The sequence below is a fragment of the Passer domesticus genome, chromosome 9 (assembly GCF_036417665.1).
Source record: "Passer domesticus isolate bPasDom1 chromosome 9, bPasDom1.hap1, whole genome shotgun sequence".
In the NCBI taxonomy this organism is placed as follows: Eukaryota; Metazoa; Chordata; class Aves; order Passeriformes; family Passeridae; genus Passer; species Passer domesticus.
Genome location: NC_087482.1, coordinates 42,678,686 through 42,704,481, shown reverse-complemented (window position 1 = coordinate 42,704,481; position 25,796 = coordinate 42,678,686). Strand labels below are relative to the sequence as shown.

Genomic DNA, 25,796 nt, shown 5'->3' with positions numbered 1-25,796 from the left:
GCCTAAGCAGGGAATAACTCGGCAGCCACTACAAGCTGTGGGTCAATTGAGGGGGAATGCCTGTTGCTTCACAGTTTTGCATATGTAAATCTGTTAATGTTATGTCAGTATTGTGCGGTCTAAACACAAGCACTGCCTTTCTCTGGGGCCCAGATGAACTTGGATCGCCGCCCGGTTAATGAGGAGCGGGCGTGCGGAGCGGCGCTCGGAGGCAGCGGCTGCCGCTCCCGGCGCGCCCGGGATGCTCCGCTCCAGCGGAGCAAGCAAACACCTCCTCTATTTTTAGCACGGAAAAAGCCTGGCTCGGCTCGGCTCTGCTTGGCTCGGCTTGGCTTGGCCTGGCCTGGCTTGGCCTAGCCTGGCTTGGCCCGGCTTGGCTTGGCCCAGCCTGGCTTGGCCCGGCTTGGCTTGGCCCGGCCTTCTCGCTGTCTCTGCCTGCCTTCATGGGCTGCAGATGTGGCGCAGCCGCCTCCGAGGAGTCATGAACTGCTGTCGTCTGCGCCCTTTAACAGCCAACATCTGCTCGGCTGCCTGCTGCAAGCGGCGTGGAAACAATTCCGGGCACAGCATCGAGTCCGGCCGCGCAGGCATTGCTCCGTATTAATTGCGGCGAGATAGTCGCTGCGCGAGTCAGGTTTGCAAGCCAGTCCTTCTCCCCCTCCCAGCCCCGCCTTTTTTATTATTGTTTTAAAAGCAGTAGTTAAAATTGTTTGACATGGGAATGGTTTTTATCGTTGATCATTTCTGGTTCTGAAAAGTTTATTACAATGGGTGAAAACAACAACCAAAAAATCCCATAAAAAGCTGGGGCTGTAATATGCTTATAGGCTAAAAAAGTACCAATAGTGTTGATTTAACCAAAGAAAATGTTCCTGGAGGTATTGTAAATTTTATGTGCCAGATGAAAAGCATTAAGTGTGTTATTTTTCACGAAGGAAAAACATTCTGATTTTTAACCATTTTGTAAATTATATTAATGCTGTAATATGGGCCTGTTCCAGGAGTGCTCGCCCCATGAGCAGGTCTCGTGGGGCATGGGTTGGGGGCCCTGGGTACAGGGACTGGTCAGGCAGAAATCTTGCGTTTTAGGGCAAAACACTCTGTCTTTGTTTGCTTTTTGGGTTTTTCCCCCCCCTCTTCTTTTTTTAGAAGTTGCAAACGAGCGTTTTAAATGCAGCAAGAGTAAAATTTAGGGAGAAAATAAGCCGCTTTGGAATGTAGCGGAAAGCTGAGATGCTTCAGTATTTTATCTTTATTTTGCTAATTATTTGTCATGGAGATCGGAGTTGATTCCCTGAGATTTCTTTTAAGCCTCTTAAGATTAATTTTTTTTTGGCTAATGGTAATTTTCCTCCGCTTGATGCTCCCCAGCTAGAGCGTTACTGCTTAGCAGCACGGCTGGGGGAATAAGCTCAAGGTTCAGAACATGGACTAGCAGAGGGAAAAAGTGATGAGGAAAACCAGAGGGTCTGGAAGTGCTGTAGGGATTGCACAGAGGGTTTATTATTTGGGGCGAGTCCGTCATCCCCATCGCTGGGGCTGGAATGGGAATTTGTACAGCAATTGTGCTTTTTGATGGAAAATTAGTTAGCAGTTGTTGAAGAGCCCGTAGCAAATCCTTACACAATAAAGGTAAATCAAGCTCAGCTTTGGTTTATATGTGATTTTTTTTCAGTTCCCTATATTAATATGAGAGCTATAGCTTCCCCTACTGAAAACTTAATTAGGCAAACAGAATGCTATGTTAGCAGACACAAACCCAATGTGCTCACAACTAGATTCACATAAGTTAATAAGAGTTATATTAGGTGTTTCTAATGGTACTCTCCATTTTTTAAAATAAATGCTGGCTTTGGTAATAAGCCACCCACACCTTTTTGGGTAATGGTTTAATTGAAAAGCTTGATTGTGTCCATTGAGTCGCAGAGGATCCCTTCTGCTGTGTGCTGTGGCAGTGCAGGTCTTTTGAACCCTTTTTATTTGGGTGCCTGATGTAAAGCCCCCTTAGGAAAAAACTGGGATGAGGGAAGGAAACAATCTGTTGTGGAGTACACGCAGAAGAGCCAGCAGACAGGAGCAGAACAAATCTGCAGAGTTAGTGTGGGTGTAGGGGTGCGTGCGTGTTTGTGTGTAATGTATTTAAAATGCCAATAGCTTATGCCTTTTGAAGGCTCCAAATCATAGCTGTCATATTAGCTATACCATTTCCAAAATTAATGCCAGGAACAGACTGATACTGATTGTTCAAAAAAAGCTTCATTTTTATGTGACACTTTTTTTTTTGGGCTTTTGACATCCCCAGTTAAAACAGGTATGGTTTCCATGCAATGTTCCTCAAAAATTCGTTGCTGAAAGGATTTTGATTCCAAAATGAAGGTATTTTCTTAATTTTTTTCCCTCCAAGAAGACAGAATAACAAGAGGAGAGGGAGAGAGCCTTCTTACTTTCCTACTGATTTCAGCAAAAAGATGTTTGGACAAAGAGCATTAATGTGAAGCCTGAAAATTTAAATTTGCTGTCAGAAATTTGAGACTTTGTTATTTCATAACTATTGCTACACCATGTCCTCCACGTCTTTGTGCTTCTGTCTACAAAGTGGGAATGGGAAAAGGTTGCCATGTTGAGAGACTTCTGGAGGATTTAAATATAATGCTTGTGAAATGCTGAGGTCATCTAATATAGGGGATTTTGCTAATAAAAAGGATCAATGTCTTCAGTCTGCTTCAACTTGACCTCTCTGTTGGTGTCATGCAGTGGGTCTGAGGTGTTTCTTAGCAATGTTTTTTCCATTGTAGCAGAACATGCCTGGTTTTGAGCCACCTAGCAGAATTGCCCATGGTTGCTAACTTAAAAACATTTATTGAGTGCCAGTAAAGCAGCTTTTTTTGTCACTGTGTTCATACAGGTCACGTCCACCTTAAAATTTATTTATGCTAATAAATAATGGGGCCAGTAAAAGTGTGTGTCTGTGTGGGGTATGGCAACCTTTAAGAGAGCAGAGCCTGGTTGCCTGGTAAGGATAATTTTACCAGAACAAAAAAAAAAACCTACAAAAAAAGGCGACAGTGCACAAAGTGCTGTTAGTTTGTCAGCATTTTACACAAACCTTCCGTGCTAAGAAGTGCTCAGAGCACAGCTTGAGAGGTCCTTTCTGAAGCCGAGATGGTTTGGGGGATTCCCTCAGAGAAGATCAGATAAGATAGTAAGTGGAGGATTTGGGCGGAAAAGTGGTTTGGAATTGCAAATCAGTGGTTTGCCCATAAGTGCTTTGGGTTGGCTGTGGTGTCTTCTGATCATATATATATTTTTTTCATTTTTTCCCCCCCTCCAAAGATGTTGAGTATTTTTTCACCCGTCTTTAAGCTCTCTCAAAAGGGTCCTGATTTTCAAAGGCTGAAGATGGCTGCTCACTCCAGAGCTCTGCGGGCTGATGTGAAATCACTGCTTGTTCTCTCGAGGCTCCTGATCTCGGTCTCTGATAGAGCTCCTCACTTTCAACTGCTTCAGCATAATTCAGTGCTTTCTTGAACATTGTAGGAGGTTGAATAAATATGATTTCTACAGTATGTATGTATACATAGCTCTATGTATGTATATATAAAGCGATGAAACTTGGACATGCTGGGTGTTAAGCAACACGCCAAAAGCAACAGGAGGAAGCAATGTCAGAACAGGACTGAAATTTATCTGTTGCTCACTGGTGATCCCACAGCTGGGCAGGATCCAGCTGAGCAAACTGTGATGTGGTGACTGTTCTCTCTCATCCCACACAATGTACTTACATTGTAAAATATGTATTCAAATATTTAGGAAGTTGGACTGGAGGATGGTAGCTCTTGGATCAAGCCCTCTAGACCTTGGGTGTTTCCTTACTGATGAGAATGTAAAGCCTTCATCTAGGAGGAAAAAAATAGGTTTTACAAGTTTAGTAACTCTACCAACACATGGCTGCACAGAGAGGTAAGTGGGGATGAGGGTTTTGTTGTTCTTACCTTTTTGTGCATCTTGGAAGAAGCAGGAGCAGAGGGGCTGGGTGGCACTGGGCTGTGTCCATCCCACACTGGTGACACAGACAGATCACAGCTGCCTGGCCCTTGCCTGGACTGGCTGTCCTGGGGGACACAGCAGTCCCCACAGCAAAGGTGTTGAAGCTGCATAAAATGCTTTGTTTTGCTCAGATCCATGAGAGCCTGGTCAGATCATTCTGGCACTGTCATCTTCATCTTGTTTTGGACTTGTGGCCCCTGGTCTGGTCTGCTGTGTCCTTCACCTTCTGCTCTGCTTCCATGGAAGGCATTGTTTGAGCAGAGTTTGGGCTGTGGTTTCTGCCCCAGGTAGGAGCAGAGTGGTTTTACAGACAGCACCAGCATCCAGCTGCTCTGCTTGCCCTGCATCCCCAAAACACTTTCCACGCCTACTGTCCTTTTTCTAGTGGCCTAAAATCCATGGCTTTGTTTCATCCGTGAGGCAGTCGAGTTATCTCCAATCTCAAGACTGAAGATCCTGTTGGCATAACACAAGTATAATTACTGTGAGTATAATCAACAAGGATTGCTGGATTGATTTCTCTCTCTTCTTTTTTCCTTCAGGTGTTTAAAAAACCCCAAACTTGCATAAGAGTACGTAACTTGGTAGAGTTCCCCATTGCTGGAGGCACTTTGTGAGCTGGAGCTCAGCTTCCCCTGGAAGATGTAGGATCTTGCATGCCGTCAGCCTGGATTGTGGGCACGCTGTTGCCAAACCATGGGCACGATTACAAGGGAAAGCTGGCATGGATCAGGGTGTCTTGTCCACCAAGATGCTGCCCCAGCTGTGTGTGGTGTGCTGTGCTGGCTGGGAGCTGCTGCTTCCCTTGGCACAGGGAGCAGAGGGAGCAGGGAGGACACTGCAGAGCAGTGATAGTGATCTGGGGCTTGGGAAAGGGTTCTCTTCAATCCTCCCTCAGTTCTGACTCCAGTGCAGTTAAAAGCTGAAGAAGGTTTGGTCTCCTTGGTGATTTGGGTGAGGGTGGAAATGGCTTTAATCTTTTTGGCTGGAGTCTCAAATGAAGGTACAACCTTCTCACTGCACCTGGCAAAGAAACTTGTTTCTTACAGGTGTAGCTTTGGTTTTTGTCCTGCCTTCTCTTGCAAATGAGCATCCCTTTTTTCTTTTCTTTTACCATACATAAGCCTCCTTTTGGAAGTCCTCGTTGCCATCCAGGCACCTGCATTTCAAGTCTCTATCATGCAGATTCATTTTTCTCTTTAGGCATGTGCCATGCTGACAGGCCTCAGGCTAGAACATGCTTTTTATCTGTGAATGCTTTCTCTTGTGCTTTCACTTGGAGTAGGTGATACTTTGAGGTGGAGGTGAGGGGCTGTCTCGTGCTGTTGGAGCCAAGACCTGGGCTGCTGCCCCGCTTTGGAAGTCAGATTGTTCCAGGCTTGTGACTTGGATTCAGGAGAACTGAAAGGTTCACATGCCATGAATGAAAGGAAGAGAGGCGTGGAGTCAGAAAAGGCCTGCTTGAAGAGTTCCGAGTTTAATTTCTGTGTTTGCTTTCATTTATTGAAATGCTCCAAATCTCAAGAGAAAGATTGAATTTTGGGGGCGGTGTCCTCATAAATCTGACTTTTTTTTGTTATGCTGGACAGAGGATCTGAACATCACAGGAATCCAGATGAGGAGCCTAAAAATCACAGGTTATGCATGCATGGAGGTTGTATTAGAATACTTTTTTTTTGGAAATGCAGTCTTTTTGCTGAATCCTCATGGCACAGGCTGTAAGTCTTGCCATCTCCTGGACAGCCCCAGGAGCATGTTCATTAACTCCCACCATCTTCTGCATTAGCATTGGCTTCTGTGCTTCATTTAGATTTTCTTTAGAGCATTACATAAACAACTATCATGTAAATACAGGCATTTGTAATGGTGGTTTTAAATTAAAAAGACTTTTGGATTCATGCAAGTAGACACATGCTTGCACAAAATAACTTTTGGCTTTCCCCTAACACTTTTCAGAATAATTTAAAGGAAGAAAAGATTTGCAAACAGTTGTAAAAGAGCCATAAAAAACTGTCAAATACCAGACCTTCAGCTAATTGTAAACTGTTTTGCTCTTGGAAGTCATACAACATTGATCTCATAGTTGCTTCATTAAGAAGGTGCTTCTCTGTAGCAGAGGAGATGCTTGCCTAGGTAGCCATGAGCAAAAATAGCAAGAGATGTTGGGCTTCTGCTATGAATGCCCAGTATAAACTAGAATAGCTCCAGGCAACTGAAGGATTCTGTACCAAAAAGGAAGGCAAGTGTTGCAGGGAGCTGAACAGGAAAAAAAGCTGCAGAGCTGAAAGCTGCTTTTCTCTGCTCCCAACTGCTTCACCCTAGAAAAGGCACAGCATCTGCAGCCCTCTGCGGGCAGGATGGCAGTGAGGAGGGGGGTGTTTTGGAAGGATCCACTGGCACAAGAGGATGCAGCTCTGGGTGATGAGTGTGGTAGCACTTGCAGGCTTCCTCTCTGACTGACTGTCCTTATGGAGTATAGTTTAATTTTCAAAGGAAGATGTGAAAAAAAAAAATAAAAAAATCTTTTCCTGGACAGAGAATTGGCTGACATCCCCAGCCAGCTGGTTAGTTGTGTATATATATATATTTTTTTTTCAGTACACCAAGGAAGACAAGCATTCATGGTCACTCTTCTCTGTTTGGGATTAAAAAAAAAAGAAAAAGTCAGTAGTCCATTTGACTAGATTGGTGAAAAAGTTTTCTCTGAACTCAGCTCTAATTCTACAGCTGGGCAGTGTTTTGCTTGAAGAACGTGCCTGGCTGTTGGAATTGTGTCCTTCCAGTGCTGCAAATTTGAGTGTCTGCTTCAGGGAAATATTAATAGCAACCCACTGGGTCTCATCCCTAGTGTGTTCACTCTCAGTCCCTCTCCTTTAACCAGTTTCTAAAGCTCTATCATTAAATCTCTTTAAGAAGGGAAATTCTTGCCTTTGTGTGTTGGCTGAGCTGATGAATGGTCGCCTGTTATCTGCTTGGTCCATGACTGAGTCAGGCTGTCAGAGACACAGAGCTGAAGTCAAAGGGACTTTATTTCAGGCTCCTCTACCTCCTCTGGCTTAGCCATGGAGTGGATTCTCTTCCCATCTGTTCTGAAGCAGAAACCTCCTGTTTGACAAGAGGGAGGGCTGGGGATTTTATCTGGCCCAGCCATTTCCTTCTTGATTTCCTTCCCGTGCAGCAATCCCGTGCTGATCCTTCACCTCCAGCCATGGGTTCAGGACAAGGCCTCCTTTGCAATGATTTTTCCAGTTGCTAAACAAGGGGAGGGAACAAATGTGTCATTGCTCACCCCTGGTGAATTTGGGCATCACCCATATGTCACCCCTATTGCTGGAGTTCCAGGTCTGCCCTGGCAGATGAATGTCTTGGTTTGCTCCTCAGGAGGTTAAAATCATGTGGGTTCTTCAGCAAAAGTGTCAGCTTTTCTCTGAAAAACTCACATGAATTATCTGGTAGTAGGGCTGTTCTTGCAGAGTCCAGCTTAGCACAGGGTGTGTGGACTGTTCAGCCCAGTTTCAGTGCAGGATATTTATTGGGCAGTGCAGCTGAAGCATGCAGGCAGGGTGGTGTTCTCCCCTACCCCAGAAGTAACTCCAGCTAGGGAGTGGGTTTCCAGACTTTAATCAGGGATGTTCTGCTGATTGTTTCATTTTTACTAAGTGTTGAATTCATGGCCAAAAGATGGTGAATGAGAGAATATGGGGTGGACAGGAGGCAGCCTACAGTGCAGCATGGAGAAAAAGATCAGGGAATAGTTCAGCACTTAATAATTCAAGAAGAATTCCTGGACATACAAATGAAACAACAGCAAATAAAAAAAAAAAAGAACCCTGAAAATCATCTTTGTGCCCAGATTCATAGCAGGTCCCATCCCCTGTGCAATGGTCTGGTGCTCTGAGGCACTGCTGTCCTTGCCCAGGTGTGACTTCTCCGATTCATTCACCTTCCTCATCAGAAGCACGTCAGAGAGTCACTGAACCACCCCACAGATTTTGGCCTGGCTGACTGCAATAACTCCCCGCTTTGTGTTTTATGGATGGTATGCTTAAGTGGTTTGGAGAGCATTAGGAAATAGAAGGGACTGCACATGGTCAAGGAAGCCCTGGGGAGTGATTCCCCCATGACTCCGAGGTGGTGAGACCAGTTGGTGTTCCCTGCTTAGTGTCTCACAATCCTGCCCTTCTCTGACTCAGCTGCTGCTCACACTGAATTCTCTTGTATTTTCTTGCCTCATCTTTTTTTTTTTTTTTAAGTGTGTATCTTTGTTTCCAAAGTTTTCTCCATCATGAGAGCCACTGCGTTTGTGGCTGCAAAGCACCACTCTGACTTCAGTCTGCTTTTGCATCCCTTCACGGCTTTGTTCTGCCTTGCAGAGATGGAGTTTTTCCCAGCTCTCCTCAGTTTTGCCCCATTTTAATCCACCTTTCTGTATCCCGGAGTCATCAGTGCCTCTTCAGTGCTTCAGTGCCACAAAGCTCAAATAGTCCCTGTCTGCTGGCAGCACTTTTGTTTCCCAGTTACAGCCCTGTTGGGTATGAAGGGGCCTGTCTTAGAGAATACATCTGATTTTTGGACTCTCATCTGCAATGTGCTTTTATAGCAGCCAGCAGCACTGTCTGCCAGTGGAACAGGGCACTGGGGTCTGTCACACATTGCCCCCATGGGGTAGGAGGAGAATATGAGATCCTTATCCTAGAGCCAGGCAAGCAGAGGTACAGGGGATGTGCAGCTGGGCAGAAAGTTCATGGAAAAGAGGAAAACCAAGCATGGACCTCCTGATGGAGTCTCCAGCTGGTGGCTGAACCCCAGGGCTGTTTTTCCCCCACAGTGACAGCTTTAGTAGGACTCCAGAAACTGCTACAATATGAATATTCAGTGCCAATGAAATCTGTACAGTATGGTAAACCAGGGTGAGGCATCTTGAGGGCTTGATGAACTTTGTGACAGCATTACTCTGTTGTAGGGCCGTGGCTGATGCAGGAATTGATTTCTCAGCTCAGGCTTCACCGTTTGAGCAGAGTTCATCCCTGTTTGCTTTTCATAATGGCATTATTACACCTCGCTGGCAGCAGGACAAGGGAGAAGCAACCACGCAGCTTTTCATTCCTGTGTGCTCCTGTGCAATAATCAGCGGTGGTGAGCACCAGCCTGACAGGCTTGGATTTTGTCTATCTAAAATGTTATCAGCTGACTTATCATGGTATGAACACTAATGTAAAAGATTCCTGGTTTAACTCAGAATTTTCCAACAGCAACAGGATGAAGACCCAAAGAGCTTCAGTATTAAAGAAAAGGGGGGACACAGAGCAAAGCCATGCTGCAGTAGCAAGAATACAAAAAGAAGCATCTTTAAACTTTCCTTTTTCTCCTGATCTACTTTCTGCATGACTCATGAGCCGGGCTCTAAAATGGCCTCCAAACATGCATGCATAATTTTGCACATCCGAGTGTCTGCATATGCAGTGCTCTTAAATATCCCCAGGCTCTGGCTTTGCTGCTGGGGCGGAGCAGGGAAGGGGCAAAGGAGCCCATCCCCAGAAGAGCCCAAATTTGTGTTGGCATCCCTTCCCTGATGGCCTTACCCAGCCTTCCAGGTGCTCTGGTCAGCCACCAGCATCTGGGCAACCTGTTCCTCTCCCCAGGTTTATGCTGGGCTTGTTAGCTTGGAAAATGTGTTTATTTTTAGTCTTTTGTATTTGGGGTTTTTTTTGTCTTTTGGGGTTTATTGGTCCTCTTCTCCCATGAAAGGCATAGTCATGGCAAGAAGTCAGGGGCTTTGTGAGTACATTCTGAGTGTATTCCAAGAACTAGCTGGACACAGGAGGTCTGAGGGAGAGCCAAGCTTTGGAAAAAGTCTATATGAAGCTTTAGAAATGAGGCTGTGAGCACCTTTGGGTGATGGCATTGCTTTTTTTGCTTTTTACCAGCATGGCAGTGGGTCCTGCCACCTCTGCTCATGGAATCTGTAAATAAATAGGCTAAAAATGAAATCCACTTACCTCTTTTCTTTTTCTTTCAGTGATTCCTGATGGAAACCCTTTTAAAGCAGTGGTCTTATCTGTGCTGCTCATTTTTGTAAAATAATTAGGAGCTCCTAAATGGCTCATAGGTGTTGGAACAGGGTTTTCACCCTCAGGAGGGGATGTACAAACTGTTTTCAGCTGAGGTAGCAGAGGCCAGTTAACAGTCAGTCAAGGGTGGCTCTTTCAGCAGTTTATGATAATAAACCCCAATTTTAGGGGCTGTGTGCAGGTGACATCCCCATTTCTGAAGGTGTGTGCAGTGATTCTCCACACGTGTTTCAGTGCTGCTGTTGGCTGGGTAGGGTGAGCATACCTGACATAGCAGAAAGGTGTTGATTTGATTAAAATCTGCCTCTATTGTCTGGCAGAAGCCCCGGAGCCCCCTTTTACCCTTTCTTCTTGCAGAAAGAAGTGCAATTTTCATTCAGCATAGATGTTTCCCTTTCATCCCTGAAGCTAATTTTTTTTTTTCCTGCAGCAGTTTTGGTGAAATTATGTATCACTTGTGATAATTCATTTTAAAAATTCCTGAGCTGTGTGGCGTACTTTCATGAAAATTCATTTAGATAAAATTAGATATTATTGTTTAATGAGGTGGCATTTCAATTTAGACCTTGCATCATGCATATACCAAGAGTTTTTTATGGAATAGTTAGGTTCATTTGAGTAATAAAGGCTGAATCATGGGGGCTTTAATTCTTAATCGCTGTGAGGATTGTTATCTGTGGGATGTGAGCTGTCTTAGTGGTATTCAATCAAGTGTCCACTTAGCCGTGACCAGAAGTAATTGCTCCCAAGTGGGTTGCACAATGACCTGTTAATACTTGCTTTGACCCTCTGACCTTGTCTGCCCCATTGTTTAGGATTTTATAGCGAGCGAGTCTGCATTTCTGTGGGGTCAAGTAGATATCTGAGGTCAAACATTTTCTGATTACTCCACAGTGTACACTGTAAGTCTGTGGAGTTGTTGCATAGCAATAGTCGCCGCTCCAGAGCAGGACGCGCGGGGTTGGGAAATTGTCTTCCTGAATGCATGTAAACAGTTTAATATTTTACTGAAAGAAGTTCATCTTGTAAATTAGGTATGAATAATACATTTGTAATTACTACTCGTGTCTTTAAACACTTGTGTCTTAATTGGCTTGGGTATTTTTTTAATGTATTTGCGTTTTGTCTGGGAAGTTAATTGTAACTTGCAGAGATGGCAGGCGGGTTGCGTGGACTGGGAATGGCTTCGTCCTGCATCCCTTTGGCACCTGGGCTTGTGTCAGTGCTTTTGGACGAGTTGAAATGGGGATTGCTTCATCCCTGCCTTGAACTGCTGCCACAGACTATTTTATGTGCCTCTCACAGCCTTCCAGAATTAGTTTGACCTACTTGTTGATGACTGCGACCCGTGGCCAGTTGGGATGTCCTGTATTAATTTATTGCCATATTTAAATGTTGCTGGAAGTGTGGTCATATTGTGCAGTCATTTGCAGGGGGACTGGCCGTGTTGTGTAGCTGAAATATAGTGTTTTCTTAGCAGTGTATCTGGCACAAACAAAGCCTTGGTATTGTTTGTAGCACTACTCCCTCTTTTCATGTCGTGTTTCCTGAGTTCAGTAGCCAAAACACTTCTGCACACCCTTCAGCCTTGTGGGTCAGCTTTGCTCTGAAATAGCTTACATGCCCATCTCTCTGCATTGCATCCTAGCACAAATATTTTGATCATCACTCCCTGAGCAGGGCTGGTGGGATGACACAAAGCAGTTGGATCAGGATACAGTTTGGGGACAAACACAGCTAGCGTTCCTCTGAGAGAGGCAGACTATAGGCAACTGAGTAAGCAAGAAGCGAGTGCTAGAGACAAAATTATATAGCATATGTGGGGGAGAAAAACAAAACAGTGACTCTGTTTCCACTGCCAGAATATTTCAAAACAAACAAACAAGAGCGCGCAGCAAAGCACGCCTTGCAGCGATGGGAACCTGTGGGTTTTCCTCGCTGTGCCTGAGGCTGTGAGTGAATCTGCTCCTGCCAGAACACTCCAGAGAGTTTGGACTGTCCCTGCTCCGATTCTCACTTAATGTTGCTTCACTGGATGGAGCCATTTCTTGTTCTGGGGCCTGCAAGGATCCCTGGTAAGTGGGACCAGGAGTGGGGAGCTTCAGGCTCCTTCCCTCCGAGCCAGCAGGATGGGGAGGCTGTGGGGTCAGTGCTGGAAAGGCAGCACTTCCTACAAGGTGCATGTTTAGGGTGGATGGTTGTAAGAAAAATTTATCAAGACAAGAGCAAATGGTGCCAGGTAGTGCTGTGGAAGCAAAGTTTGGATATTATGAAAAGTTTCTTCCCTGAAAGGATGGTCAGGCACAGAACAGTCTGCCTGGAGAGGTGGTAGAGTCACCATCCCTGGAAGTGTTAGAAAATGTCTGGATGTAGTGCTTAGGAACATGGTTTAGTGGTGAATGTGGCAAAGTTGGGTTCATGGTGGGTCCCACAATGGGAGAAAGGTGTTGTGCCCAATCCAGAATAAACAGAATATTTCTTAACTTTGAAAGGGAATGCAAGCAGATGCTGTGGAAATGAAAGATACCATTTAACACTGATGCTGCAACCTTGATCCTGCCTGTCCTGCCTGATTTTGGGTTTTTTTTTTTTTTTTTTTTTTTTTTTTTTTATGTGGGGAAACATCTCAGATGTTACAGAGGGTTTTGGGTTTTGGGCAAGCCTGCGTTTCCCACACACTTGGGCCTGTGCAGTGCCTTTGTAGGTGGTGTGTGGTTTGTGTCAATCGTCAGTCAGGTGCTAATGGTGATAGAGCTGCATTCAGCCTCTGAACCCAGCTCTGAGCACATTGATCTCTGCAAGCACATTTATACAAGCTGGGGGAGCTGCAGGCTTGTAGCCACAGTTTTCAGCCATCTCTAGAGTTCCCTTCTGTAGCTCAGGCAAAGGCAGGATTCCTCTTCAGCCTCAGACATTGCTGTGATGAGCCCTTCCTTTGCCATGATATCAATTTAGCTATTTCATCTTTTCCCCTGCAGACTAAGCAGCAGCACAGATTGGCTGTTATAATTAATTTCGTGCAAGAAGCAAGAGCTGAATGTTCCAGCACCTCCAATTTTCATTTTGGTTGAAGAGGGCATTCCTCATACCTGCTGCTCTCCCAGTTACAATCCTTTCAAGAAAAATATGACACTTCTCATGGGACTGGGTCTGGAGATGAAGGTTTAGGGGATCAGTGTAGCATCCTTGTGGGAGGTAGAGCAGCTGTTGATCCAGGTGAAGAAAAAGATTCAAAAAACCTTCGACAGTTGTTGGGGCATTTTGTGGCACTTTGAGCTTTCCTGCTACAACTGGTTGCATCTTGTTGCTTTTCTGAATCCACTATCAAGACTGCATCACAAGAAAGTGAAACTCCTGTGTCAGCCCAGCTGTGTCCTCACGTGATAACGGTGCCGTGTGTCTCCTTCCATTAGTCTGTGTTTTGAAAAGGTTTTTTATTAATGCTATGTACCTGTTAGTGTGGTCCTAGGATGTCTTGCAGAGCTGCTCCTGCCAAGCACTGAACCTCCCTAAGAGTTGTCAAAACTTTAAATGAGAAGCAGCGGCGCTCGGCACCTTCCAGGATAGAGCAATTTAAAAAAGAAAAAAAAAAAAGACAAAAAAACAACCCCGCACAACAAAAAACATGAGATGTAGTTATGCAAATTATGACCTTTAAATGCATTTTATATTTGGATTGAAGTTGCTAACGCATTCTTTCCAAGTTCTGTCTTTTCAGTGCAATTCTGCTTCAGGTGCTTCTCCTTTGTGCTGGTGGAGCCGGTGCTGCGGAGCGAGCACGGGATGCAATCCCTGGGAGCAGCAGCCACCATGATCTGGGATGGGTAGTGCTCAGTGAGAGCCTGAATAGGTGGATTTTAATTTCTCTGGAGGGTCTGAGCACGTTAACTAGATGGCAGATTCCTCATTAGCTAGATGGATTAAAATTGGTATCGTGGCTGATGCCTATCCTGACTAATACGTGTAAGTAACAGCTCGCTCTACGAGAGCTATTGGATGGGGCTTGGGTGGAGGAGAGGAATTGGCTTCTGCGGAGGATATTTGCAAAAAGTCACATTTCCACCATATGTTAGCAGGAGTCTCTTTGGATGCAGGTTTTGGATGGAGTCCTCTGTTGCTGTAATCTGGTTTGTCCTTTTTCTACCACTAGTTCTGAATCATACCAACTACTTGGACTCTTCTCTGTTTCCTGAAGGACAGTGGGAACATTTCTGCTGGCTCAGCTGCCTTTCGCCTCTTACTTCATCTTGATGAAGAAGTAAGGTCTGGAGCACTGAAGGAGAAATTTTGTGTCAGTAAAGGAGTGAGAAGGGCTGCAAAAAAAAAAAAAAAAAAGAAAAAGAAAAAAAAAGGAAATTCTGCCAAATTAAAAAAGAAAAGAAGGAAGACACCATGAACCTCATTAATCCTGATTTAGGTCTGGCTTGTGACAAATCATTATGTAGGAAGGGAGATATCCCTTTAATTTTTAATAGCTTTGCCGTGAAGTTTTATTAGGCAATAATCTGGATCCTGAGTGGATAAAAGATAAGTGTGAGGGCCAAGTAATTCTTTCCCCTCCTGTGCAGCTGGGAGAGGGAGAGAGGGGGTCATGGCGAGCCGGCTGCCTCCTGAAGCTCAGAGCAGCATCATTCTGTGTGCCACAGGCTCCCCGAGTGCTTCCAAATGGATGTTTACAACATAAATATGTTCAGGATGTGGGTAGCGAGAGAAGTGTGGGAATAGACGCGAAGGTGCATGGGAGTGGGGATGCGAAGGGGGAGGTGTGAAGAGAGCCAGGAGAGTGTGATGCACATTTTGCAGATAACTTCTCTTCGGGTACCTCCTTCCAAAGCCTGGGTGTGGACTCGCTGCTCCTACCAGCGTGTCCTGGGGCTTTCTGTTTGCTGCTGTTCTCTTCCCATCTCCCCCGTCTCTGCTCACCTCGCCAGTCCCTTGCTTCCAGAGCGGTTTATTTCCAGGAACCAGCGGCTGATAATGAGCACACATTGGTCAAGTAGCTTAATTTGTAGCTTGGTGGTTGGTGGCTGACGTTTCTCACCGTATTTCCCAGGCACTGAATGCAATAGACACTTCACTGGCACTTAATAAAGCAGTGCAGGGCACTCCTCGATAATACAATCCTTATGCCAGCCCGGCTGCTAAACCCAGGAGTCCCTCAGGCAGTAGCAGACAACTCCACTTGGCGTTGCTGCTTGTTTTACTCCTGTCTCAGATGACTAGGCAGCATTTCAGAGATTTTAAGGCAGTGTGTTATTGCAGTATCTGGGATGAAATTACCACTTACAGATGTAGAGGTGACAATCTGACTCCCTTTGGCTGTTGAGCTCCGGTGACTTGGCCAGGCTGGTGCTGTGGGGTACCTTCATTGCACTGTGACAACCAGCAGAAATGAGCATCTGGCCCTCTCTTGTCATTTATCCCCCTTCTTTTTTTGAACATCTGCTCGCCTGATTGTTTTCTGGTTTTGTTATTTTTTCTTCTTTTTTTTTTTTTTCCTTTTCTGTGGCTCTTTTAATTTGTGGCGAATATGTGTTTAATGTAAGTAAGATGTTAGCTTCTGTCTAGTTTTTCAACGAGCATTCCAGTAATTACTGGAGTACCTTTGAATGCTGCAGCTGCTATTTCTAAGTTAGGGAATCACATTTTCCGAGCATTTATAACTGAACTCACATGGGTAAAACTTGGCATTCAGATTGCCGTCCCACATATCTTATTTGGTCCTGATCCTTTAAGTTACTGTATCAGCTTTGTATTTGACTGAAATGGTAAAAATGGCTTCTTGCTGCTTTGGGTGGGCTTGTAGTGGAATTGTTTTATGAAATTGTTTTAATTTTTAAAAAATTCCATTGGTTTGGGCCCTGAAATTACTTTTTTTTTTGACCACTGCTGTAGGCTGGTATATCTTTTCATTTTTTCTTTTTTTCCCCTCCCTCTCTGTCCTCCTTAGCCTTTATTAGTATAAATCAATCATATTATTTTAATATTACTTGTTTTTTTTTATATTGCGTCTCTAAGGAACTTCTCAGAGCGTGGTTTGATCCTTTCTGCTGATGTCAGGCAATCTCTTCATGCCAAAGGATGTTGGCTAAGGCCAAGCTTCCCCCTGTGCCCTCGGTGCTGTGAACTCAATTTTTCCAAGTGCTGCTGGAGAGCTGCGCGCCAAGTTCCTGTTGATTTTAGAAGATTTAAAAAACAGCCACCACGGTTTTAAATTCAGCTTATCCCTTCATCACAAAGAGATGCATTCTGTCCATAGGGCTGGGTTGGCTGTGCTGTGGCAGTGCTTTGCCTTGCATTGTTGGAATTCTGGGTGGATTTGAGGATGTCCCAGTGCTGTCGTCACAACTCAGCCCAGAGGCTGCTCTGCAGCAGGAACTGGCTCGCTCTCTTTTTCTCTCCCTTTCTTCCTTTTCAAGCTGCGATGTCTGGTCCAGAGGAAATACGATTTTTGCAATTTTTTTCCTGCTCAGAAAGCATTGGTTTTGTGTTTTAGGGTTTTTTTTTTCATTTTTGAAACCGTTTTTTGGCGCTTACAAGTTGAAATGTAACAAGAGGGGAAAAAAAAGCCCAAAGGAAGAGATCTGAAGTTTGACCTCTAAACATACTTAGTAGATAGGGTGGAAATTACAGAGCTTTTCTGTGGAGGAAATAAGGTACAATGTGTGGTTTGTTTCTGTGGGCAGGTGTGCCAAATGTGGGGCAGATGAGTTAACAATAAAACCTAAAGTGATTGATCTGGTAGAGCTAAGGACATAAATAAATTCTATTATTTAGTAATATAAGTGTAGTGAAAAAGTCTCAGTCATAGAACAAAAGTCTAAGAATACAGCTGGACTTAATCAACTGCTAGTATTAATTTATACCATTGATATCAGCAATAGTTTTATTCCCATTTTAATATTTGAGCTGCTTTACTCTTTTGTGATCTATGTCCCTTTTGTTGGACAAGTAAAATGATGTTTCACATGTAGTTATGCTTTGATGACGTGAATTCAGGAGAGAAACATACAAACTTGGAGGATAGATGGTGGAGTTTGACTTGAACTCTGGTTTTATTTCCGTTTTACTGGAAGTTGGTATTTATAGGCCCTGCAGTACATGGTGCTCCCTTCTGCCATGGGAGGTAGATTCAGATGCATGAGCCTGGAGGAGAATCCATTTCTTTTCCAGGATCAATGAGGTCAGGAAAAGTTGTGCAAACTGCTTTTAAGTGGCTGTTCTAAATTAGAATAAATCTCTGTTCCACCAATTAAGCTTTGAATGCACAGCTGATACTGCTCACTATTTTAAACAAGCAGCATAATAAACACAAAAAATGAAATATTTCAGAGAAAATACTTGGAGGGTTGAGACATTAATTTAGACATTAATTTTACCATACACAATCTGTTTCACAGGGATTTAAAAAGCATTATTGCCACTCTGGGTACAGTGGAACAAAGGTGAAGCAGCACCAGGGAGTGACTGTCCTGTGAGCTGCCTGCAGGATGCTCACGGGCAGAAAACGACCCAAAATGTCCTGATGGCCTGCCTGTGGGTGTTTGCTGGGGTGGGTTCCCCTGCCCCAGGACCTGCAGGGAGAGCCTCCAGACAGAACTGCGGATTTTGGCTCACGGGCGTTTTCAGAATCGCTTAAACTCGGGGCATTCATAACTTTGGAATTCAGCAGATTTGCACAACTCCGCGCATCTGCGCCTCCGCCAGCGCACGCCGGCTTCCTGCCTCGCTCACCCTGAGCATCCTGGGCTAAACACCTCGTGATTACCCGCCCCACTCACGGGTTTGGGCTCTTATCAGCAGCCCTGGGAAGGTGAAGCCGGTCACTGGAGGGAATGGCAGTGCTGGGGGAGCCCAGGCCGGGCTGGGGCGGCTGCTCTGTGGTTTGTTGTGTCTGGTTTGGTTCCTACTTTTCAAGTTGCAGTTGCATTTGGTCATTCGAAGCTTATTTTCCTAGTCTGGCCAAGCCAGCAGGATCCCCGTGCGCTGCAGGGGAACATAAAACATCAGCCTTTAAGCTGGAGTGCTCAGTAGATAAGGATTTTAAGACTCTTGCATCATGCGCTGTGTCTTATGGGCTTACTTAGTATACTCCATTTGATTTAATTTAGATATTGAATAAGGAGAAACACTTTAAAAGCCAGAAAAAGTACTGCACGTTGTAGCGCCTCTTCTTTCCCCATTGCCTTAAAGACAGATGGCCGGGAGGGCCAGCTTAGGCTGTGATTACATTTATTTAATTGTAGGCAGTAACAGGGTGTTTTCAAACTGCTTAAAAATGATGTTACGCCTTATCTGTGAAGTGTTTCAAAAAGCCAGCAAGAATTCCTTGGGCTTTTGTTTTCTTTCTTCTTTTCCGTGACTAAAGGTAAAGAGTAAGTTTTCAACCTTTTCAAGGATTAGGAAAGGTGCAGAATTAGTGGATTATTTCAGTCATGTGCATGGGGGAGGCCATGAAAGTCAGTGGGTGGCTCGGCCAGTGGTCTTCCCCTTCGTTTCCCATCCCATAAATAGAAATACAAACCGTAACCGAGTTGCTGTAAATGTAGCTTGAGCACTGCTGGGTAGCCATTTATCCTGCTGGAAGGTTTGGTTTGCTGTGTGTTTGTGTTGGCAGGACTGGGGAAGGCTGGGGAGCAGGAGGTGCTCTTGGATGGCGTTCCCAGGAAACTGGGTGACCCTCTGGTGGGGTGGCAGTGCTGGTGTCACCACCCTGCAGGAGGCTGTGACAAGGGGCTGCTGTCTGTGCACAATATATTAGCAGAAAAGCAAACCTGCCACAGAACATTTTAGTGCAGCAGTGAGCGGGGAGCTGGCAAGAGAAATGAAATATTTGCAAGTCGTAAAGGAAGCGGGTTCGGGAGTTCTGAGGTGGGACTGGGATTGTTTGCAAAGATCCCTTGGCTGGCCAAGATGCTTGTGCTGGATTTCATCACTGTAACAGGCTTGCGTGCCTTTCACTAAACACCACAGAAAGTGCCTTTGGATTATAACAGATTTGCATTTATTATTTTACATAGCATATATTTATATAATGCGTTCTTGAATTCATTTATATATATAGATAACTTTGCATTTGAGACTATTAGTTGTTGCATGAATCTGCACCACCCTGCAGTTATCATGGCACATTCTCTCTCAGTCAGTGAGAGCCTGGAGGATCTTCAGAGTGGGTGAAAATTATCCCAGACATAGGTTTAAAAAAAGAAAGGGGGGGGGAGAAAAAAGGGCAAAAGAAAAGCAGGCCTCCCAAAAGCTGTGGTGGAACCTGGTATTAGCAAATGCTTCTAGGAAGTTTGACTGAGAGCCATATGGCAATGTGGGGAGTATTATCCATCGCTCCAGAAGTTGGTCTCTGAATCAGCCTATTGACTTCAACAGCACTTAATCATGTGTTTTAGTTCTTCTTTGAAAAGGCTTGCATTCCTGAATCATGTCCTCCGATTTTAACCACTAGACGGTACTTTGTTGTGTGGTTGCAGACAAGTTCAGTCATATTTCTGTGACTAAGTTTTGCAAGTTGTGACTGCATCACTTGTGAAGTATGCTGATGAATATTCCCCTTCTTATCAGAATCCAAACATTTGCTGCTGTTCCTGAATTTTAGGGTGAGACTCAGTCACTTCTGGGAAGGAGTTGGTGGGATGCTGTGGGATACTCTAAATGTTCTGTGTTCATCTGTGGCGTTGTGGATGCTGTGGTGGAAACAAACAGAGGCGAAACCAGTGATCTCAAATTACTGCCTTGAATTCTGCTTTCAAAATCCCTCAGTGTTGGTGGTGATCAAGCCCATAAAATAAACCTAGAACTCGTCATGCGGGTCCAAATTTGGGTTGTATTTGGATGCTGGAGGGGCTGCGGAGCCTCAGATGTGGCTCTGCTGTGTCAGGGGTGATTTGGACTCCGGTGGAAGAAAAGGTGGGTTTGTGTGTCTTTTTGGGATGTGCTAATTTGTGTCCCTGGCATGCCCAAGTGCCCCCTGCCCTGGTGTTGCTGCACAGGTGGAGTTGCCAGGTGCCACCCGTGGGCTGCAGGGAGCCAGGTCTGGCTGCCAGGAGGTCCCGTGCAGCACTGCAGGGGAGGTTTGTTCCCCTTTCTGCTGCAGGAGTTGCCAGGGATTCCTGCTCTACTCTGTCCATTATTAAAAGGAAACTCAGGGCAAACCCTGTGCCACTACCTGGCTTGGCACACAGAGTGCAAAAATCCCTGTCCCAGCCCTCTCCTGGTGAGGGGGTGCATGGGCTTTGCTTTCATCCCTAAGATTCATTATATTTCAGCAGAATTTTTTGTCTCACCTTTCTGTGTTTTTACAGCTAAAGCAGTTTTTACTTCCCAACTTTCAACATCTGGAATTCGGTTTCAGTTTATTAAAAAAAAAAAAAAATTCATAATCCGCAGTCTGGATGAAACACCAATGCCTTTGTATTTGTCCGCAATTTTTAGTTTCAATTTTGTATCCTTGGTAAATGCCAGAAGTCCCAAGTTGTTGCATGTTCAGTAGCTGCCCTTCCTTAGGCTTAAACCACTTTTTTTTTTTTAATTGATTTTTTTCCTGTTAGACACTTTTCTAATTGGGGATAATACCAAAATGATTAATCAAATTAAGCATGAGAGCGAAGTGGCTGGTGCACAAAGCTGTGTATTGCTGCTGGGTTCAGCAGTGAGGTTTCTCTCCCTGTAGCTGCAGTTCCTTAATGGGCCTCTTAGGCTCTGTTTTTTTTTTTTTTTTTTTTTTTAATAAGGTGCTGTGTAGATCCCATTGACTTCAGTTGTTGATTGGGATGCCTGACAGCCGGGAAATTAAGCCCCTTCTTTGTGACCGAGTTGAAGGCCAGATTTTCAAGGATTTTCGAATGCTTAGCACCCATAATTGGTGTTAGATTTTTTTTTTTTTAATTTGGAAAAAGTTCACTTCTCATTTGTACATATAAATAAGGGTGAGAGATTATGCTACTTGTAGCGACTGGTGGTGCTGGGATATAATGAAGTGTCTTTAGCACAGCCTGACTAATGAGCTGGTTACTTTACTGTCCCAATAAGTTTTGTTCTTCTGCATTTCTGCCTTGTTTGCGGGTGCTGAGCATTCCTGTATATTCCGCTCCTGGAGGAAAAACTTCCTTGCTTCAGCTGCATTTTTCTGTGTTTTCTATAGTGATTGTGAGGGACAAGGAGGGGGCAGAATGGGTCGAGTAAATTAGACAACTGTTGGAAAAAAAGGGGGACATGCAAAATCAAGTGTTCTACTTGCGTAATCTGTTTAACACCGGCGAGCCTCGGAGCCTTGTGGGACACGGGAATAAAAGGAACATCTGTGCAGACCACATGGCATGCTCCAGAGGAGCCCTCCATCCCAGGCAGCCCTGCTCTATTTGCAAATAAAAGCTCCAACCAACATCAAAAAGTTGAGGTGGATCCCAGCTGAAAGGGGAGAACAAATGTTACCACTCTCGGTGCAATGAGGTTCCCCTTGCAAGCAGACTTTGTGGTCTTTTTAGGGATGCTTTGGACATGTGTTTTTAATGCAGTTTATTTAAAGGGGGGCGGGGGGGGGGGGGAAGAGGAAAAAAGGGGGGAAAAGGAAAACGGTTATTTATTTTTGAGAAAAAAATTGTCTGTATTGAAACATTTTAGCTGATCATCTCAAGCTGCAGTCAAAGTATATTAGGTAGAAATAAGAAAAAGGATGTTAGGAGTTTTTTTGGGGAGGTATATTTTGTTTGATTGGTTTTTGGTAGTTGGATTTTTTTTTTTCTTTTTTTTTCCCCACCTGGATGTAGACATCCTGAGATCCTAAGGTTTTCCTGTCTGATCTGAACTCCCTTTATTTTGCTGCTGGTTCTGGTGGCTGGTAAACAGCTCCATGGTTAGGCAGAGCCCTGGGGAGCTCCTCTGGCCTCCCTCCCCCAGGACACTCGCCAGAGGGGAGGATAAACAAGCCAGCAGTACATTTTATTTCCATTTGGAACCTGTTAGAGTGCAAGGACACTTCTAGTTTGGGGCTTGGGGTTTTCTAGACAGGCTGTATTGTTTTTAACAGAGTCATGTATCAGCAAGCCTGGTAACTGTATCAAGAAGGCACGTATTTTTTAATATGTAAATAGGAAAGGATGGTGTTTCATCTTTATTCCAATGTACCCAGGGTGGCAATAAAGCTTTTTAAATCCCTGTGAAACAGATTGTATATGGCAAAATTAATGTCTCAACTCTCCAAGTATTTTCTCTAAAATATTTGAATTTTTGCGTTTATTATGCCGCTTGTTTAAAATAGCGAGCGATATCAGCCGTGCATTCAAAGCTTAATTGGTGGAACACAGATTTATTCTAATTTAAAACAGTCACTTAAAAACAGTTTTGTATATATGTATACATGGGCACAACTTTTCATACAGTTGTCTGTTTTGGAGCAGTCTCTTAGGCACTGATGTACAAGTTGAACCTGTTTTCTTTTGTGCAACATGGCTTTGAGAAATCATTAGCTAAAACAGGGTTCTGTGGTTCCAGTGCAGTCAGTAAACAGCCTGACACGAGTCGTGTGTGAGATGATTGAAATTCTGCCTTTGATCAGGCCTGGGCTGTGCCAGATACAGTTCTGAGGTGTGTGTCGATGCATGTGTGGATGGATTCGTGTGTTGGTGAAAGCTGCTCTAATGAAAATTTGGCCAAGTAGCAAAATAACCTGTTCATAAACGATTGCCACAGCAGGATGCTGATGGAAAAGCAGCCAAAGACACTGCAGCCATGTGCTCATCCATGTCACCCTCCCCAGGCAGGGCATGGCTGTCTGGAGATGCTTGGGATGGTCATCCTCTTTTTCCATTCACATTTGTCATTCCTCTTTTTTCCTCAGCCCCCTTCTGACTCGTCCTGCTCCTTGCCATAATTTTGGACTTTTCCTCTGCCACCTGTTTTCTCCTTTAAGCTGGGCGGTGTTCTGGTGCCCTGTGTGGTGTTGGGGGGATGTTTGGCAGCTCTGGGGGGCTGGTTCAGGTCACCTGGCCAGTTCTGTGTAGCAGTCCCTGACTTGCTCCGGTGGAGCACGGGAATTTCAGATATACCTTCTTGTTTTGCAGCTGCTTGCTGTTTTCTCCCACTGCACCTCTCCTCATTCCCAGGGATGCCTCTGCTGCCTCTCAGGTGTGTGCTGCCCTTTGCAGAGCTCCCTCACACCCAGGCAGCCCTTGGCATGGGTGGCACTTCCAGCCTGTGCCACCCAGGCACTGCTGGCTGAGGTGCTGTCCTTTGCAACATAAACTCTTGACAGCTCTTCAGTGCATCAGGAACTTCAATGCAGCCAGTTTTGCATTTTGATGTAAGAATGATGCTCTGAGTTCCTTCAAAAGCCCCAGGAGCAGCTGGACCCCAGGGTGGAGGTGCACAGGGAGGGAAAGGTGAGGGACCTTGTGCTGGTGAGATGAAGTCCACAGTGATCTGCCCAATTGTCTGAGCTGTGTGCCTCTGCCTTTGAGATTTAAATAGTGAAATATTAAAACTTGTCTTTCAAATCTGCTCAATATTACAAAGATTAATTTTTGTTGGGGGCAGATTAATAGGTTTCCTATTCTGATTAATACAGTGATAATAAAAACGTTGTGATTGCTGGAATTAATGAAGCCCAGATTCCTGTTTCAAGGTTTGATTGACTTTGTACTTCAGTTATGCTGAAGCTGCTGCATCTCATTGCCCCTTATTGAGCTGGTGCCTTCGAAGAATCTGTATGGGAGCAGGCCAGTGCAGAAGGTTTGTGTTAGAGGGCTGTGCTGGGGGCCCTGTCAAAAAAACTTTTGGGGAAGCATTGCCAAAAATTGATCAAGGGTTTTGCTCATGTTGCAGCAGTATTAGAGTTTCTGTGTCTTCAACCCAGCGTGCTATTTTTGTGAAAGTTGTGGAAGAGGAGTGGCCAACTCAAATGTGTGGGCACATCATTAAAAGCCTCAATTTGTCAATGCCAGATCGAACTCGAGTGTGTGGGTAGATCATTAAAGGCTTGAGTTTATCAGAACCGATCTATAATCTGTTCCTCTCACTCCTCCACCCTTCCCCCCAGCAGAATGGGTTGTTTCTCCAGGTTCTCCAGCAGTGAGGTCCATGGAAGTGCCTGGGCTGCCTGTGTGCCCCTGGGCTGTCTGCTGGCACCCACAGCTGATCCACTGGGTTTGGAGGGCACCAGTGGGGCAAGCCCTGGAGTTAATGCCGTGAGAACTCGTGTCTTTGGGAGCTCTCTGCTCCCATTAATCCAAGGGATTCAAAAGATGCAGGTGGGGCTGGGTGCAGAAAGTACATGGTGATCATGTAGGCTTTGTTCCCTTGGGAAACCTGGCTGAAGAAATGTTTTGTGGAGTGAGGTCAGTTTTTGATGGCGTAAGAAGCATCAGTTTTTCCAGGTGCACTGTCAGAGTTCAGGGCGAGCTGGATGGAATGTCTTTGCCTCCTCCCTGTACTGCTTCTTACTCCTCAGGTAGGAGCTCTCTCAGCTTACAAATCTGCTTGTTGGCACAAGGGTGCCAAGATACTCCTTTTATTGAGGAGGGATGTGAGGAGTGATCTGCATCTGTGAGTGAGGACAGTGCACACTGTAACCCTCATCTTCTGCAGACCATATATATTATTTAGACAATAATTTTGCTTCAAAAGTCTTGAACATTTATTTTTGAGTGAGTATTAGCTAAAATGAGCCTCGATTCCTCATCTTCTGAAGAGGGCTAATGATACTTTCCTGCCCTACAGATGTATCATGGATAAAGATTAGTTGAATTCTGTGGTGCAGCAGGTCAGCTGGAGAAATCTTGTCCCAGCATATGTAGATGCAGCTTTCTGCTCAGCTACAAACCCATCTGCATATCTGTCATCAAGCACAGCAATAAAGCAAGGCTCACATGTGTGTTTCTGACACTGCTCTGTTGCTTCTCTCAAGTGCTCTGCCCCTCATGAATAAAATACAACCAGTGCAAGATGCAGGTCACTTTTGGTTTGCAGGTATTTCAGAGTCTCCGAGAAAGAAGTAATTTTTAGCATAAATGCTGCTTAAAAACCCCTTTTGGATCTATTTTTATTGTGTAGCACAGTTTTGTAATAGGGTCACATAGTCCCTATATTTAGATTTCTGAACCCTTGTGATCTTTGAGCCGTTGCGCATTCAGCAAAGAACGGGAGAAAGCCCCAGGGCCAGAGAAGTACCTGGATTTTGTCTTACAAAATTTCATGCAGTTGTTGCTGAGACAGAAGCTTCCAGATGTTCCTCAGGAAGGCTGCAGTGGACTGCCAAAACAATTAACTGCATGAGGTTAATTTGGGGACGGCAGCACTTGCCCCTGTCAGAGCACTGACGGGGTGGGAGCAGCCACTGCCTTGGGGATGCTGTCGAGGGTGAGGATTGGGGAATGAAGGGCTCAGAAGCACCACAGGTGATTTTTGCTTTCGTGCTTTTTCTTTTTCGAGTGCTCCAAGGTGTATTTCTCCATTGCTTTGTCCCCTGGGGTTTGTGCTGCAGGTCCCTGTGGTGCAGAGGTCCTGGGAGCAGAGGCTCTCCCAGGTGCTGGTGCATTCATTAGGGCACAGTGTGCCCTTCCCCAGTCTGGGCAGGCACCAGAGCTGCTGCTTAAATCCCTTGTGGTTTCACAGATGTGATGCAGAACAGCCCTGGGAGCACCTCTGGTTGTATTTCTGAGTATGAGTTGTTCC

The 25,796-nt window shown here is 44.9% G+C and overlaps 1 protein-coding gene across 5 annotated transcripts in view; it reads left to right on the top strand.

Annotated features, from left to right (window-relative positions):
- The window catches only part of FOXP1 (forkhead box P1), a 377,944-nt gene that overhangs the window by 18,888 nt on the left and 333,260 nt on the right, over positions 1-25,796 (top strand). Inside the window, exon 1 of one of the 5 annotated variants that reach the window (XM_064433038.1) lies at positions 12,175-12,193. The exons of the other annotated variants lie outside the window; for them this stretch is intronic. The gene's annotated coding sequence lies outside the window, so the exon portion shown is untranslated. Of the gene's footprint in view, positions 1-12,174; positions 12,194-25,796 lie in introns of those variants that run through there. 5 annotated transcript variants of the gene reach the window in all.